Genomic DNA, 16256 nt, shown 5'->3' with positions numbered 1-16256 from the left:
TGGGATTGTTTCTGGATAATGTATCTAATACAGTTTCTGGAAACACCAGAGGAAACTTAGAACCTTGAGGAAAAGCAGATTTCAGCCCCTGTGATTACACAGCATTTCACATCTGGCTTGATTCACTGCCTCTGTGATGTACCTTTACATCACAGTACCTTTACTGTTTTACTTTGACAAAGTGGTCAAATGCAAAGCAGCCCACATTCCTCAGCAACAGAATAGGGTGGTGATCTCAGAATCTTAAATAGTATGGGACAGGCAGGAACCCTAGCTTGAGAGATTCTGTAAAGCCCTTTGCACCCTGGATAAAATGGTGCATGTGACCAGTAGTGTTCCCCATGCCCCCCCCCCCCGCCCAAAAAGGAAGAAAGAGATGTTAGTGTTGTGCCGGCACACTTGAAAATGGCAGTGTGAGTACACAGCAGAGCAGAGAGGCTGCTTTGAAGTCCAGGGATGCCCCACTGCCCAGTGGTCTGCATGTGGGTTTGATCTCAGGAGTTGTCAGGACATCTGTGCGAAAGTCTGTGTACCCACAACATTGCTTGCCCTCCCTCCTTGCTTCCATTGGTGATAACTTGCAGGAACTGGCCACTGTTGCAGCAATCCTGGTCGTTCATTTCTCCGTCTCTAACATCTCTAGTCTCTCTGATTGCCCTGTACTTTTGCTCTGCAGTTGTTCTGTGTGTGAATACAAAGCCGGGAGAGAGTTAAACAAGTTTCCTGGCTGAGACGGAATTACTGTCGTCAGCCTTAGCTGTTCCCTTTTTCTCTGGGCCAAAGTTTAGTATTTTAGGGCATTTCTGGTCTCCTTTCTAGTTAAGGTTGCAGCCCGAGAATAGTGGGAAGGAAAGAAAACTATATGTCTGTTCATCCCCCACTCATTGTGATTTTGTCCAGTAGTTGCTTCGTGTGCTCCAGTCTCTCAGACACCTAGTAGGTAGCGACCTGCTGGTCCTCAGGGGAGGTTAATCCATAGGGAAGTGGCAGAAGGTAGGCAAGAGGAGGAGGAGGAGGGGACACAAGGACCTGAATGCTCCACAAACTATATGTCTTTTCTGTGTGGTTGAGAAAAGATCTTGCCATTTTTCTCTGATGTTTACTCCAATGGCAACAAACTTTTCTTTGTACCAAACCTTGACAATGGTTCCTATTTCTTGAGCTCTTAACTCTGGGCTACATGTTGTAGACACTGTTTTAGATGTCACTTCCTATTTCACACTCACAGCATCTCTTTGGAGTAGTCTCTTTTTAGATCTTTTTAATCTCTTTTTAGTAGTATTGGCTCCATCTTCCCAAGGGGAAATTGAGGATGAGTTTCATAAGTTTGCATGGTTACAGGGCCAGCATCCGAAGCCGCTCCCACCTCTGTGTCACCGGCCGCCCTACAGCTGTATACAGCTACTGTTGATCTGTGTAGCAGGGTTCAGCATGTTTCATGTCACTTAGTTTTTAAGGATTTGCTGGGCTCTTTATTTCCTTGAGGTGAAGTAGTAATTAAATCAGCATTTTTTCCCCTTTATTTCTAAGTCAGTCAAGGATGTAGCTACAACACATCATTATTTGGTTTAAAAATTATTCTTTTTACCCCCTGAAGGTAGTATGTCAGGGATCAATATTAAGAAAACACTAGAGATGAATTTTTTTTTTTAAAGCCGTAGCTTGGATTCATACTTTCACCCTTCCAGTAGGTGAAGAGTGAAAGAGTTACTTTCAAAGAGTAGGAAATGAGGTGCTTCATGGTGAGAATTTATGGATGAGAGAGCACTTTGTATGTAATTCCAGAATACATTCCAGCCGGTGACTGTTGCAGTTAACAAATGACAAAGAGATCCTCTCGGAATTAAGAAATTTAGTCTTATGACACCCAGAAAAAGCATTCCCTCTTGTGACCCCTTTCTGCAGGTGTTCCCCTTTTCAACTCTTCCTGTGTGATATATGTTCCTTTCTCCACTTCACAGGTGGGGAAACTGAGGACGAGATGAACTGAGATTTAGTGACTTATCTAAGGTCACACAGCCATTGAGTGGTGGAGCTAAGATCTCCCCGTGTGAGCCTGGGCTCACAATCCTCAGCAGGACGCGTGTTCACTAAGTGGTCCGCGTTGGGGTGGCAGTTTCATCTTCAACTCAATATTGAAAAGCGTCTTCTCTTCAAGTGAATTTGAGCATGCTGGGTCTGGAGAGATGGAATTGTTTACTTTTAACTGCTTACTCATTCAGCCCTTACATGTTTACTTAGGACAAATGCTTATGCTGGATGAATATTAAAAACCGTTTTGATCTTAGAAAATTTACTATCTGTGTACCTTTGGGAAGCAAAAACAAATTGCAGACTGGTAAAATTTAGTCCTTATTTGCAAGCTTTATTTCCTTTGGTTCCCCAAATTTGCACACACAGAGAGGGCATCATGGTCAGATTTTTTTTTTTTTTTTAAAGATTTTATTTATTTATTTGACAGAGAGAAATCACAAGTAGATGGAGAGGCAGGCAGAGAGAGAGAGAGGGAAGCAGGCTCTCTGCTCAGCAGAGAGCCCGATGCGGGACTCGATCCCAGGACCCTGAGATCATGACCTGAGCCGAAGGCAGCGGCTTAACCCACTGAGCCACCCAGGCGCCCTCATGGTCAGATTTTAAGGACCATTGGCAGCAGGAAAAGTAAGCAACATGAAGTAGAGACCCCCCCCCCCCCCGGTGGCTGCCACCCCAGTGAAGTCGGTTGGCATAAAATGTGACTGGCTGGCTAGGTGTAATGGACAATGTGAGGTTCTTGCTGAAGAGTACTCTGTTCACTTTGTCATTTGAAAAACAAAATAAAGACTCATTTAAACGGACACGTTGCAGGCACCTTTGAAAACATCTTACTGTTTTAGTAGGTGTAGGTGGCTATTACCCACATGTCCTATGTCATGGTACATCAGTGTTGATTAGACTCCTGCTAGGAGATCACACATGGCCAACTTGTTCCCTGTTTCTTCCTCATCTACCCTCTTACCTGCATTTTTCAAATGTGGGTCTCCCCATTCTTTCTTAGGATATTGTTAATTTTGAAGACATTGTTGTATTAGTGGTAGATGTGGTCTCTAAATTTACTACTTTATTTCAAACACTAGAAAACTAAGAAATTATAATGGTAGTATCTTCTCTCAGTGTGGTACTTCCTGAGAAACTGTTGCCTGTAATGTCTTGACCATCCTGTGATGAGTATTATCCCCATACCAGCAATAGTGAATTGGTGTGTTTGGACTAGGGTCAGAGAGCTGCTTCAGGTCTTTCTGTTGCATTGTGCTCTGCTCACACTCCTGTAAACTTGAGACCAAGCACCAATCTGGGAGACTGACCCAAATGTGTATCCCATCTGGCCTTCAAGGAGTCATTAATTTCTGTGCGCTACACTGGAACAAATTCGTTTTTTCTTTTCAATTCAGAAGTTAAAAGTTACAAGACTTTTATGTAGCATCTGAAGCTGATGAGCAGTATTTGATTGTATTACTGAATATGGGGCTTAAAACCAGTGTCTTCTCCTTTTAAAATTATTTTATTTATTTGAGAGAGACAGAGATAGTGAGAGAGAGCATGAGCAGGAAGGAGAGGGAGAAGCAGACTCCCAGAACCCTGGAATCATGACCTGAGCCAAAGGCTGACGCTCAACCAGCTGAGCCACCCGGGTGCCCCTAAAATTATTTTCTATTATGATAAATGAGCATTTGTTGATTTAAGTATTTGTTAACATACGGAAGCCCCCGTAAGGGTGCTGTATCAAAATATGTTTAGTTTGGTGTTTATGTAGCCCTTTGTATTGTGTTGTGAAACAGTATATAAGATGCCCTCGGATGGAGCGGTGGGATGGGGGGGCGAGAGATCTGCCAGGAGCACTTGTGGTAAAGGGGTCTTTGAACCACCCTCTAGCACCCACCCTTAGCATATGCACCATAGAAGGTGCTAGTGTGTACCTAACATGGAGCCTCCTCAATGGGGAGGAAACATGCTGAGTAGAGAGACAAGGGAGGTTATGCGTTCCTCCCTTAACACTTGCTCCCGCTGTTGAAAGAAATATTAAAATATTAAATATTAATATAAATTATTATTTAATGTTAATATGAATAAATTAATATTACTATTAAAATATCTTTGGTTCTTGGCATAAGGCTAAGCAAGACTACTCTTGGTTATATTGAGTTGCTTATCTCTAATTGCTAACATTTGAAAAATGCTTCATTCTTGTGAATTCTGAGATAGGAGTGAAATTTGAGGTGTCATTTGGCCATTCCTCTGTCCCCAGGCAGAATGGCACCCAGCTTGGAGAGCTAATTTTCTTTAGATCTCCAGCACATTCCTCAGTCTGCTTTAGCAGTTGATGTCATTGCCTTCTTAATGGTTAAGAAAACTGACTCTCTGGGCCTTTGTATCTCTCTTTCAGGTCTAACTTCAAACTTGTGGCTGTTAATTCAAAACTCTATGCCATTGGTGGGCAGGCTGTTTCTAATGTTGAGTGTTACAATCCCGAGCAGGATGCCTGGAATTTTGTGGCACCCTTACCAAACCCTCTGGCCGAGTTCTCTGCGTGTGAGTGTAAGGGGAAAATTTATGTCATTGGAGGATATACGACCAGGGGTAAGTGAAGGGGCCAAGTAAGTGATCCTCTTCCACGTGAGCTTGGGCAGCCTGGGGAAATGCTCTGATGTACATATTGTAATTTCATACATTATATACTGGACATTTGCATATCTGGGAGGAAGAGAGTTGAGTATTACAAGGGTACTTTGGACAGAAGGGACCTTTGATCCCTTTGTGTGAGCATGAAAATTGAATGGGGTAGAGGATGTGATGAAGAGAATACGTATTTTCTTTTTTTTTCTTTTTTTAAAGATTTTATTTGTTTATTTGACAGAGAGAAATCACAAGTAGATGGAGAGGCAGGCAGAGAGAGAGGAAGGGAAGCAGGCTCCCTGCTGAGCAGAGAGCCCGATGCGGGACTCGATCCCAAGACCCTGAGATCATGACCTGAGCCGAAGGCAGTGGCTTAACCCACTGAGCCACCCAGGTGCCCCAAGAGAATACGTATTTTCTTTCTGCTCTGGAAGCCCAGCCTTGTGAGCAGCTGTCTTGTGACTGGACTGGGTAAGTGCCATCCTTCTTGCAAACACATTTAACACTATGGAATTTAGGGCCAGAACATCCTTGTGGATCTGTGTTTTCACTTTCTTCGTTCTTGAGCACAAACCTATCAGACAGTTTCCAGAAGCTCAGCTCAAGGCTGTTGTTCACATAGTGTAAGAGGATTACAAAAGACAACAATATAAGAGAACTTTTTCCTGACCAGAGGTGGGAGGTGGTTGTGCTTTTTATTAAGCTGTACTGTTTTTGGTGGGCATTTGGCATTGATAATTTGGAAATAAGTTTTCCCAATAGGTTTTTTACTGCTGTTCTTGGTAGATAGCATCTCACATGATAATGACAAACTTGGTTGTGTTAGGAGGCGGTGGGGCCCACCAGATAGAAGTGTGTCTTGCCTTTTATCACTCTCCCCCACTTGTGTCCGAGTTACCTCTTGGCCAAAAAAATTTATTTATTTTTTATTTTTTAAAAAAGATTTGATTTATTTATATGACAGGAATAGAAAGCGCATATCTTTGAGGGAGCCACTGTTGAACTCAGTACAGGTGCTGTGTTTATGCATCTAAGGAGAGGCAGTGACCAAGAGAAATGCATGGGACGCAGTGAACTTTTTTGTTTTTTAATGCCCTCAAGTTTTTATCCCTGTGGAGCTAGTCCCAGTGCCTCTCCCTCATGACTTTCCAGTAAAGATAAGATAATTGCCAGCTTTTTGGGGTAATAAATAATTGAAAAAGAGAGAGAGAGACATAGCAACCATTTCTTTTACCTTCTACATTGGTGTTTGGGTACGGTGGTCAACCTCATGTGTTTAATGAAACCAAATGTTCTTACAAAGAACATTTGTTGTAAAGGCCTGTAAAATACATTGTTTGAATTTTAGAGATAAACCTCATACCTGTCAAGCAGGTTTATATAACACTGAAAAGTAAGCCCAAATATGTAAGCAAGTCTGAAGAAAATGATTTTGTTTTGCTGGTACGGCGCACATACTTTTTTCTCTCATTGGGATCCTACTGAGTAAAAAATTGACATGGGGTGGGCAATAAAATTTACGTTAATCTCTCCAATTCTGTGTGTGGAGAAAGCTGAATGCTCTCTATGTATGCTTGGTAAGTTTTCACGACAGTTTGGCCCATTATGACATTATTGATTCTAGAATATGAGTATCTAAGGTAACAAACACTTGTCTAGTGCAACTAGCTGAACTTTGTAGGTTTCAAGGTTGAGCGGTTCACTTGAAGGAGTTGTTTTAGTTTTGGATATTATGATAATGGGAATCCCAAAATGTTTTGGTTATTTCGGTTAGCGTGTGTCTGGCAAGTGCGGTCATTCGAAGCTTAAGATCACAGCAAAGGTAGGACCTTCCAGGGACCACTTCCATTTTGCTCTCAGTCCTTTTGATGTATAATGGGCCTCCTCTAACCCCAGCCCCATGTGTGTGACAAAAAGTGGAGAACCTGGTCGTAGTTTAACATGTAGCTAATAGCATCATAGCATATTTGACACCATAATGAAGAGGAGATAATGAAATATTTCCTGTTTTTAAGCACTTTGACTTGCTTTCTGAGATATAGCATGATAACCCCAATGAGACAAAGAACATTTTTTGTAAAGGCCTGTAAAATACATTGTTTGAATTTTAGAGATAAACCTCATACCTGTCAAGCAGGTTTATATAACACTGAAAAGTAAGCCCAAATATGTAAGCAAGTCTGAAGAAAATGATTTTGTTTTGCTGGTACGGCGCACATACTTTTTTCTCTCATTGGGATCCTACTGAGTAAAAAATTGACATGGGGTGGGCAATAAAATTTACGTTAATCTCTCCAATTCTGTGTGTGGAGAAAGCTGAATGCTCTCTATGTATGCTTGGTAAGTTTTCACCACAGTTTGGCCCATTATGACATTATTGATTCTAGAATATGAGTATCTAAGGTAACAAACACTTGTCTAGTGCAACTAGCTGAACTTTGTAGGTTTCAAGGTTGAGCGGTTCACTTGAAGGAGTTGTTTTAGTTTTGGATATTATGATAATGGGAATCCCAAAATGTTTTGGTTATTTCGGTTAGCGTGTGCTTGGCAAGTGCGGTCATTCGAAGCTTAAGATCACAGCAAAGGTAGGACCTTCCAGGGACCACTTCCATTTTGCTCTCAGTCCTTTTGATGTATAATGGGCCTCCTCTAACCCCAGCCCCATGTGTGTGACAAAAAGTGGAGAACCTGGTCGTAGTTTAACATGTAGCTAATAGCGTCATAGCATATTTGACACCATAATGAAGAGGAGATAATGAAATATTTCCTGTTTTTAAGCACTTTGACTTGCTTTCTGAGATATAGCATGACAACCCCAATGAATATTTCAAATTCTGTTTCTTACAAAGAACATTTGTTGTAAAGGCCTGTAAAATACATTGTTTGAATTTTAGAGATAAACCTCATACCTGTCAAGCAGGTTTATATAACACTGAAAAGTAAGCACAAATATGTAAGCAAGTCTGAAGAAAATGATTTTGTTTTGCTGGTACGGCGCACATACTTTTTTCTCTCATTGGGATCCTACTGAGTAAAAAATTGACATGGGGTGGGCAATAATATTTACGTTAATCTCTCCAATTCTGTGTGTGGAGAAAGCTGAATGCTCTCTATGTATGCTTGGTAAGTTTTCACCACAGTTTGGCCCATTATGACATTATTGATTCTAGAATATGAGTATCCTAGGTAACAAACACTTGTCTAGTGCAACTAGCTGAACTTTGTAGGTTTCAAGGTTGAGCGGTTCACTTGAAGGAGTTGTTTTAGTTTTGGATATTATGATAATGGGAATCCCAAAATGTTTTGGTTATTTCGGTTAGCGTGTGTCTGGCAAGTGCGGTCATTCGAAGCTTAAGATCACAGCAAAGGTAGGACCTTCCAGGGACCACTTCCATTTTGCTCTCAGTCCTTTTGATGTATAATGGGCCTCCTCTAACCCCAGCCCCATGTGTGTGACAAAAAGTGGAGAACCTGGTCGTAGTTTAACATGTAGCTAATAGCGTCATAGCATATTTGACACCATAATGAAGAGGAGATAATGAAATATTTCCTGTTTTTAAGCACTTTGACTTGCTTTCTGAGATATAGCATGATAACCCCAATGAGACAAAGAACATTTGTTGTAAAGGCCTGTAAAATACATTGTTTGAATTTTAGAGATAAACCTCATACCTGTCAAGCAGGTTTATATAACACTGAAAAGTAAGCCCAAATATGTAAGCAAGTCTGAAGAAAATGATTTTGTTTTGCTGGTACGGCGCACATACTTTTTTCTCTCATTGGGATCCTACTGAGTAAAAAATTGACATGGGGTGGGCAATAAAATTTACGTTAATCTCTCCAATTCTGTGTGTGGAGAAAGCTGAATGCTCTCTATGTATGCTTGGTAAGTTTTCACGACAGTTTGGCCCATTATGACATTATTGATTCTAGAATATGAGTATCTAAGGTAACAAACACTTGTCTAGTGCAACTAGCTGAACTTTGTAGGTTTCAAGGTTGAGCGGTTCACTTGAAGGAGTTGTTTTAGTTTTGGATATTATGATAATGGGAATCCCAAAATGTTTTGGTTATTTCGGTTAGCGTGTGTCTGGCAAGTGCGGTCATTCGAAGCTTAAGATCACACACAGCAAAGGTAGGACCTTCCAGGGACCACTTCCATTTTGCTCTCAGTCCTTTTGATGTATAATGGGCCTCCTCTAACCCCAGCCCCATGTGTGTGACAAAAAGTGGAGAACCTGGTCGTAGTTTAACATGTAGCTAATAGCGTCATAGCATATTTGACACCATAATGAAGAGGAGATAATGAAATATTTCCTGTTTTTAAGCACTTTGACTTGCTTTCTGAGATATAGCATGATAACCCCAATGAGACAAAGAACATTTGTTGTAAAGGCCTCTAAAATACATTGTTTGAATTTTAGAGATAAACCTCATACCTGTCAAGCAGGTTTATATAACACTGAAAAGTAAGCCCAAATATGTAAGCAAGTCTGAAGAAAATGATTTTGTTTTGCTGGTACGGCGCACATACTTTTTTCTCTCATTGGGATCCTACTGAGTAAAAAATTGACATGGGGTGGGCAATAAAATTTACGTTAATCTCTCCAATTCTGTGTGTGGAGAAAGCTGAATGCTCTCTATGTATGCTTGGTAAGTTTTCACCACAGTTTGGCCCATTATGACATTATTGATTCTAGAATATGAGTATCCTAGGTAACAAACACTTGTCTAGTGCAACTAGCTGAACTTTGTAGGTTTCAAGGTTGAGCGGTTCACTTGAAGGAGTTGTTTTAGTTTTGGATATTATGATAATGGGAATCCCAAAATGTTTTGGTTATTTCGGTTAGCGTGTGTCTGGCAAGTGCGGTCATTCGAAGCTTAAGATCACAGCAAAGGTAGGACCTTCCAGGGACCACTTCCATTTTGCTCTCAGTCCTTTTGATGTATAATGGGCCTCCTCTAACCCCAGCCCCATGTGTGTGACAAAAAGTGGAGAACCTGGTCGTAGTTTAACATGTAGCTAATAGCGTCATAGCATATTTGACACCATAATGAAGAGGAGATAATGAAATATTTCCTGTTTTTAAGCACTTTGACTTGCTTTCTGAGATATAGCATGATAACCCCAATGAATATTTCAAATTCTGTTTCTTACAAAGAACATTTGTTGTAAAGGCCTGTAAAATACATTGTTTGAATTTTAGAGATAAACTTCATGCCTGTCAAGCAGGTTTATATAACACTGAAAAGTAAGCCCAAATATGTAAGCAAGTCTGAAGAAAATGATTTTGTTTTGCTGGTACGGCGCACATACTTTTTTCTCTCATTGGGATCCTACTGAGTAAAAAATTGACATGGGGTGGGCAATAAAATTTACGTTAATCTCTCCAATTCTGTGTGTGGAGAAAGCTGAATGCTCTCTATGTATGCTTGGTAAGTTTTCACGACAGTTTGGCCCATTATGACATTATTGATTCTAGAATATGAGTATCTAAGGTAACAAACACTTGTCTAGTGCAACTAGCTGAACTTTGTAGGTTTCAAGGTTGAGCGGTTCACTTGAAGGAGTTGTTTTAGTTTTGGATATTATGATAATGGGAATCCCAAAATGTTTTGGTTATTTCGGTTAGCGTGTGTCTGGCAAGTGCGGTCATTCGAAGCTTAAGATCACAGCAAAGGTAGGACCTTCCAGGGACCACTTCCATTTTGCTCTCAGTCCTTTTGATGTATAATGGGCCTCCTCTAACCCCAGCCCCATGTGTGTGACAAAAAGTGGAGAACCTGGTCGTAGTTTAACATGTAGCTAATAGCATCATAGCATATTTGACACCATAATGAAGAGGAGATAATGAAATATTTCCTGTTTTTAAGCACTTTGACTTGCTTTCTGAGATATAGCATGATAACCCCAATGAGACAAAGAACATTTTTTGTAAAGGCCTGTAAAATACATTGTTTGAATTTTAGAGATAAACCTCATACCTGTCAAGCAGGTTTATATAACACTGAAAAGTAAGCCCAAATATGTAAGCAAGTCTGAAGAAAATGATTTTGTTTTGCTGGTACGGCGCACATACTTTTTTCTCTCATTGGGATCCTACTGAGTAAAAAATTGACATGGGGTGGGCAATAAAATTTACGTTAATCTCTCCAATTCTGTGTGTGGAGAAAGCTGAATGCTCTCTATGTATGCTTGGTAAGTTTTCACCACAGTTTGGCCCATTATGACATTATTGATTCTAGAATATGAGTATCTAAGGTAACAAACACTTGTCTAGTGCAACTAGCTGAACTTTGTAGGTTTCAAGGTTGAGCGGTTCACTTGAAGGAGTTGTTTTAGTTTTGGATATTATGATAATGGGAATCCCAAAATGTTTTGGTTATTTCGGTTAGCGTGTGCTTGGCAAGTGCGGTCATTCGAAGCTTAAGATCACAGCAAAGGTAGGACCTTCCAGGGACCACTTCCATTTTGCTCTCAGTCCTTTTGATGTATAATGGGCCTCCTCTAACCCCAGCCCCATGTGTGTGACAAAAAGTGGAGAACCTGGTCGTAGTTTAACATGTAGCTAATAGCGTCATAGCATATTTGACACCATAATGAAGAGGAGATAATGAAATATTTCCTGTTTTTAAGCACTTTGACTTGCTTTCTGAGATATAGCATGACAACCCCAATGAATATTTCAAATTCTGTTTCTTACAAAGAACATTTGTTGTAAAGGCCTGTAAAATACATTGTTTGAATTTTAGAGATAAACCTCATACCTGTCAAGCAGGTTTATATAACACTGAAAAGTAAGCACAAATATGTAAGCAAGTCTGAAGAAAATGATTTTGTTTTGCTGGTACGGCGCACATACTTTTTTCTCTCATTGGGATCCTACTGAGTAAAAAATTGACATGGGGTGGGCAATAATATTTACGTTAATCTCTCCAATTCTGTGTGTGGAGAAAGCTGAATGCTCTCTATGTATGCTTGGTAAGTTTTCACCACAGTTTGGCCCATTATGACATTATTGATTCTAGAATATGAGTATCCTAGGTAACAAACACTTGTCTAGTGCAACTAGCTGAACTTTGTAGGTTTCAAGGTTGAGCGGTTCACTTGAAGGAGTTGTTTTAGTTTTGGATATTATGATAATGGGAATCCCAAAATGTTTTGGTTATTTCGGTTAGCGTGTGTCTGGCAAGTGCGGTCATTCGAAGCTTAAGATCACAGCAAAGGTAGGACCTTCCAGGGACCACTTCCATTTTGCTCTCAGTCCTTTTGATGTATAATGGGCCTCCTCTAACCCCAGCCCCATGTGTGTGACAAAAAGTGGAGAACCTGGTCGTAGTTTAACATGTAGCTAATAGCGTCATAGCATATTTGACACCATAATGAAGAGGAGATAATGAAATATTTCCTGTTTTTAAGCACTTTGACTTGCTTTCTGAGATATAGCATGATAACCCCAATGAGACAAAGAACATTTGTTGTAAAGGCCTGTAAAATACATTGTTTGAATTTTAGAGATAAACCTCATACCTGTCAAGCAGGTTTATATAACACTGAAAAGTAAGCCCAAATATGTAAGCAAGTCTGAAGAAAATGATTTTGTTTTGCTGGTACGGCGCACATACTTTTTTCTCTCATTGGGATCCTACTGAGTAAAAAATTGACATGGGGTGGGCAATAAAATTTACGTTAATCTCTCCAATTCTGTGTGTGGAGAAAGCTGAATGCTCTCTATGTATGCTTGGTAAGTTTTCACGACAGTTTGGCCCATTATGACATTATTGATTCTAGAATATGAGTATCTAAGGTAACAAACACTTGTCTAGTGCAACTAGCTGAACTTTGTAGGTTTCAAGGTTGAGCGGTTCACTTGAAGGAGTTGTTTTAGTTTTGGATATTATGATAATGGGAATCCCAAAATGTTTTGGTTATTTCGGTTAGCGTGTGTCTGGCAAGTGCGGTCATTCGAAGCTTAAGATCACACACAGCAAAGGTAGGACCTTCCAGGGACCACTTCCATTTTGCTCTCAGTCCTTTTGATGTATAATGGGCCTCCTCTAACCCCAGCCCCATGTGTGTGACAAAAAGTGGAGAACCTGGTCGTAGTTTAACATGTAGCTAATAGCGTCATAGCATATTTGACACCATAATGAAGAGGAGATAATGAAATATTTCCTGTTTTTAAGCACTTTGACTTGCTTTCTGAGATATAGCATGATAACCCCAATGAGACAAAGAACATTTGTTGTAAAGGCCTGTAAAATACATTGTTTGAATTTTAGAGATAAACTTCATGCCTGTCAAGCAGGTTTATATAACACTGAAAAGTAAGCCCAAATATGTAAGCAAGTCTGAAGAAAATGATTTTGTTTTGCTGGTACGGCGCACATACTTTTTTCTCTCATTGGGATCCTACTGAGTAAAAAATTGACATGGGGTGGGCAATAAAATTTACGTTAATCTCTCCAATTCTGTGTGTGGAGAAAGCTGAATGCTCTCTATGTATGCTTGGTAAGTTTTCACGACAGTTTGGCCCATTATGACATTATTGATTCTAGAATATGAGTATCTAAGGTAACAAACACTTGTCTAGTGCAACTAGCTGAACTTTGTAGGTTTCAAGGTTGAGCGGTTCACTTGAAGGAGTTGTTTTAGTTTTGGATATTATGATAATGGGAATCCCAAAATGTTTTGGTTATTTCGGTTAGCGTGTGTCTGGCAAGTGCGGTCATTCGAAGCTTAAGATCACAGCAAAGGTAGGACCTTCCAGGGACCACTTCCATTTTGCTCTCAGTCCTTTTGATGTATAATGGGCCTCCTCTAACCCCAGCCCCATGTGTGTGACAAAAAGTGGAGAACCTGGTCGTAGTTTAACATGTAGCTAATAGCATCATAGCATATTTGACACCATAATGAAGAGGAGATAATGAAATATTTCCTGTTTTTAAGCACTTTGACTTGCTTTCTGAGATATAGCATGATAACCCCAATGAGACAAAGAACATTTTTTGTAAAGGCCTGTAAAATACATTGTTTGAATTTTAGAGATAAACCTCATACCTGTCAAGCAGGTTTATATAACACTGAAAAGTAAGCCCAAATATGTAAGCAAGTCTGAAGAAAATGATTTTGTTTTGCTGGTACGGCGCACATACTTTTTTCTCTCATTGGGATCCTACTGAGTAAAAAATTGACATGGGGTGGGCAATAAAATTTACGTTAATCTCTCCAATTCTGTGTGTGGAGAAAGCTGAATGCTCTCTATGTATGCTTGGTAAGTTTTCACCACAGTTTGGCCCATTATGACATTATTGATTCTAGAATATGAGTATCTAAGGTAACAAACACTTGTCTAGTGCAACTAGCTGAACTTTGTAGGTTTCAAGGTTGAGCGGTTCACTTGAAGGAGTTGTTTTAGTTTTGGATATTATGATAATGGGAATCCCAAAATGTTTTGGTTATTTCGGTTAGCGTGTGCTTGGCAAGTGCGGTCATTCGAAGCTTAAGATCACAGCAAAGGTAGGACCTTCCAGGGACCACTTCCATTTTGCTCTCAGTCCTTTTGATGTATAATGGGCCTCCTCTAACCCCAGCCCCATGTGTGTGACAAAAAGTGGAGAACCTGGTCGTAGTTTAACATGTAGCTAATAGCGTCATAGCATATTTGACACCATAATGAAGAGGAGATAATGAAATATTTCCTGTTTTTAAGCACTTTGACTTGCTTTCTGAGATATAGCATGACAACCCCAATGAATATTTCAAATTCTGTTTCTTACAAAGAACATTTGTTGTAAAGGCCTGTAAAATACATTGTTTGAATTTTAGAGATAAACCTCATACCTGTCAAGCAGGTTTATATAACACTGAAAAGTAAGCACAAATATGTAAGCAAGTCTGAAGAAAATGATTTTGTTTTGCTGGTACGGCGCACATACTTTTTTCTCTCATTGGGATCCTACTGAGTAAAAAATTGACATGGGGTGGGCAATAATATTTACGTTAATCTCTCCAATTCTGTGTGTGGAGAAAGCTGAATGCTCTCTATGTATGCTTGGTAAGTTTTCACCACAGTTTGGCCCATTATGACATTATTGATTCTAGAATATGAGTATCCTAGGTAACAAACACTTGTCTAGTGCAACTAGCTGAACTTTGTAGGTTTCAAGGTTGAGCGGTTCACTTGAAGGAGTTGTTTTAGTTTTGGATATTATGATAATGGGAATCCCAAAATGTTTTGGTTATTTCGGTTAGCGTGTGTCTGGCAAGTGCGGTCATTCGAAGCTTAAGATCACAGCAAAGGTAGGACCTTCCAGGGACCACTTCCATTTTGCTCTCAGTCCTTTTGATGTATAATGGGCCTCCTCTAACCCCAGCCCCATGTGTGTGACAAAAAGTGGAGAACCTGGTCGTAGTTTAACATGTAGCTAATAGCGTCATAGCATATTTGACACCATAATGAAGAGGAGATAATGAAATATTTCCTGTTTTTAAGCACTTTGACTTGCTTTCTGAGATATAGCATGATAACCCCAATGAGACAAAGAACATTTGTTGTAAAGGCCTGTAAAATACATTGTTTGAATTTTAGAGATAAACCTCATACCTGTCAAGCAGGTTTATATAACACTGAAAAGTAAGCCCAAATATGTAAGCAAGTCTGAAGAAAATGATTTTGTTTTGCTGGTACGGCGCACATACTTTTTTCTCTCATTGGGATCCTACTGAGTAAAAAATTGACATGGGGTGGGCAATAAAATTTACGTTAATCTCTCCAATTCTGTGTGTGGAGAAAGCTGAATGCTCTCTATGTATGCTTGGTAAGTTTTCACGACAGTTTGGCCCATTATGACATTATTGATTCTAGAATATGAGTATCTAAGGTAACAAACACTTGTCTAGTGCAACTAGCTGAACTTTGTAGGTTTCAAGGTTGAGCGGTTCACTTGAAGGAGTTGTTTTAGTTTTGGATATTATGATAATGGGAATCCCAAAATGTTTTGGTTATTTCGGTTAGCGTGTGTCTGGCAAGTGCGGTCATTCGAAGCTTAAGATCACACACAGCAAAGGTAGGACCTTCCAGGGACCACTTCCATTTTGCTCTCAGTCCTTTTGATGTATAATGGGCCTCCTCTAACCCCAGCCCCATGTGTGTGACAAAAAGTGGAGAACCTGGTCGTAGTTTAACATGTAGCTAATAGCGTCATAGCATATTTGACACCATAATGAAGAGGAGATAATGAAATATTTCCTGTTTTTAAGCACTTTGACTTGCTTTCTGAGATATAGCATGATAACCCCAATGAGACAAAGAACATTTGTTGTAAAGGCCTCTAAAATACATTGTTTGAATTTTAGAGATAAACCTCATACCTGTCAAGCAGGTTTATATAACACTGAAAAGTAAGCCCAAATATGTAAGCAAGTCTGAAGAAAATGATTTTGTTTTGCTGGTACGGCGCACATACTTTTTTCTCTCATTGGGATCCTACTGAGTAAAAAATTGACATGGGGTGGGCAATAAAATTTACGTTAATCTCTCCAATTCTGTGTGTGGAGAAAGCTGAATGCTCTCTATGTATGCTTGGTAAGTTTTCACCACAGT

The 16256-nt window shown here is 39.8% G+C and overlaps 1 protein-coding gene and 1 pseudogene across 2 annotated transcripts in view; both read left to right on the top strand.

Annotated features, from left to right (window-relative positions):
* The window catches only part of LOC309868516 (liprin-beta-1-like), a 153713-nt gene that overhangs the window by 69728 nt on the left and 67729 nt on the right, over nt 1-16256 (top strand). The window lies entirely within an intron of this gene.
* Nucleotides 1-16256, top strand: part of LOC309868828 (kelch-like protein 42 pseudogene) — a 28171-nt pseudogene that overhangs the window by 6278 nt on the left and 5637 nt on the right. The window contains exon 2 of the transcript in view: nt 4421-4614. The product of the transcript in view is annotated as a kelch-like protein 42 pseudogene (transcript). The remainder of the gene's footprint in view (nt 1-4420; nt 4615-16256) is intronic.

This window comes from Mustela nivalis (genome assembly GCF_964662115.1).
Source record: "Mustela nivalis genome assembly, chromosome: 7".
NCBI lineage: Eukaryota > Metazoa > Chordata > Mammalia > Carnivora > Mustelidae > Mustela > Mustela nivalis.
Note: the sequence above shows the minus strand (reverse complement) of the source record. Positions and strands in the feature narration are given on the sequence as shown.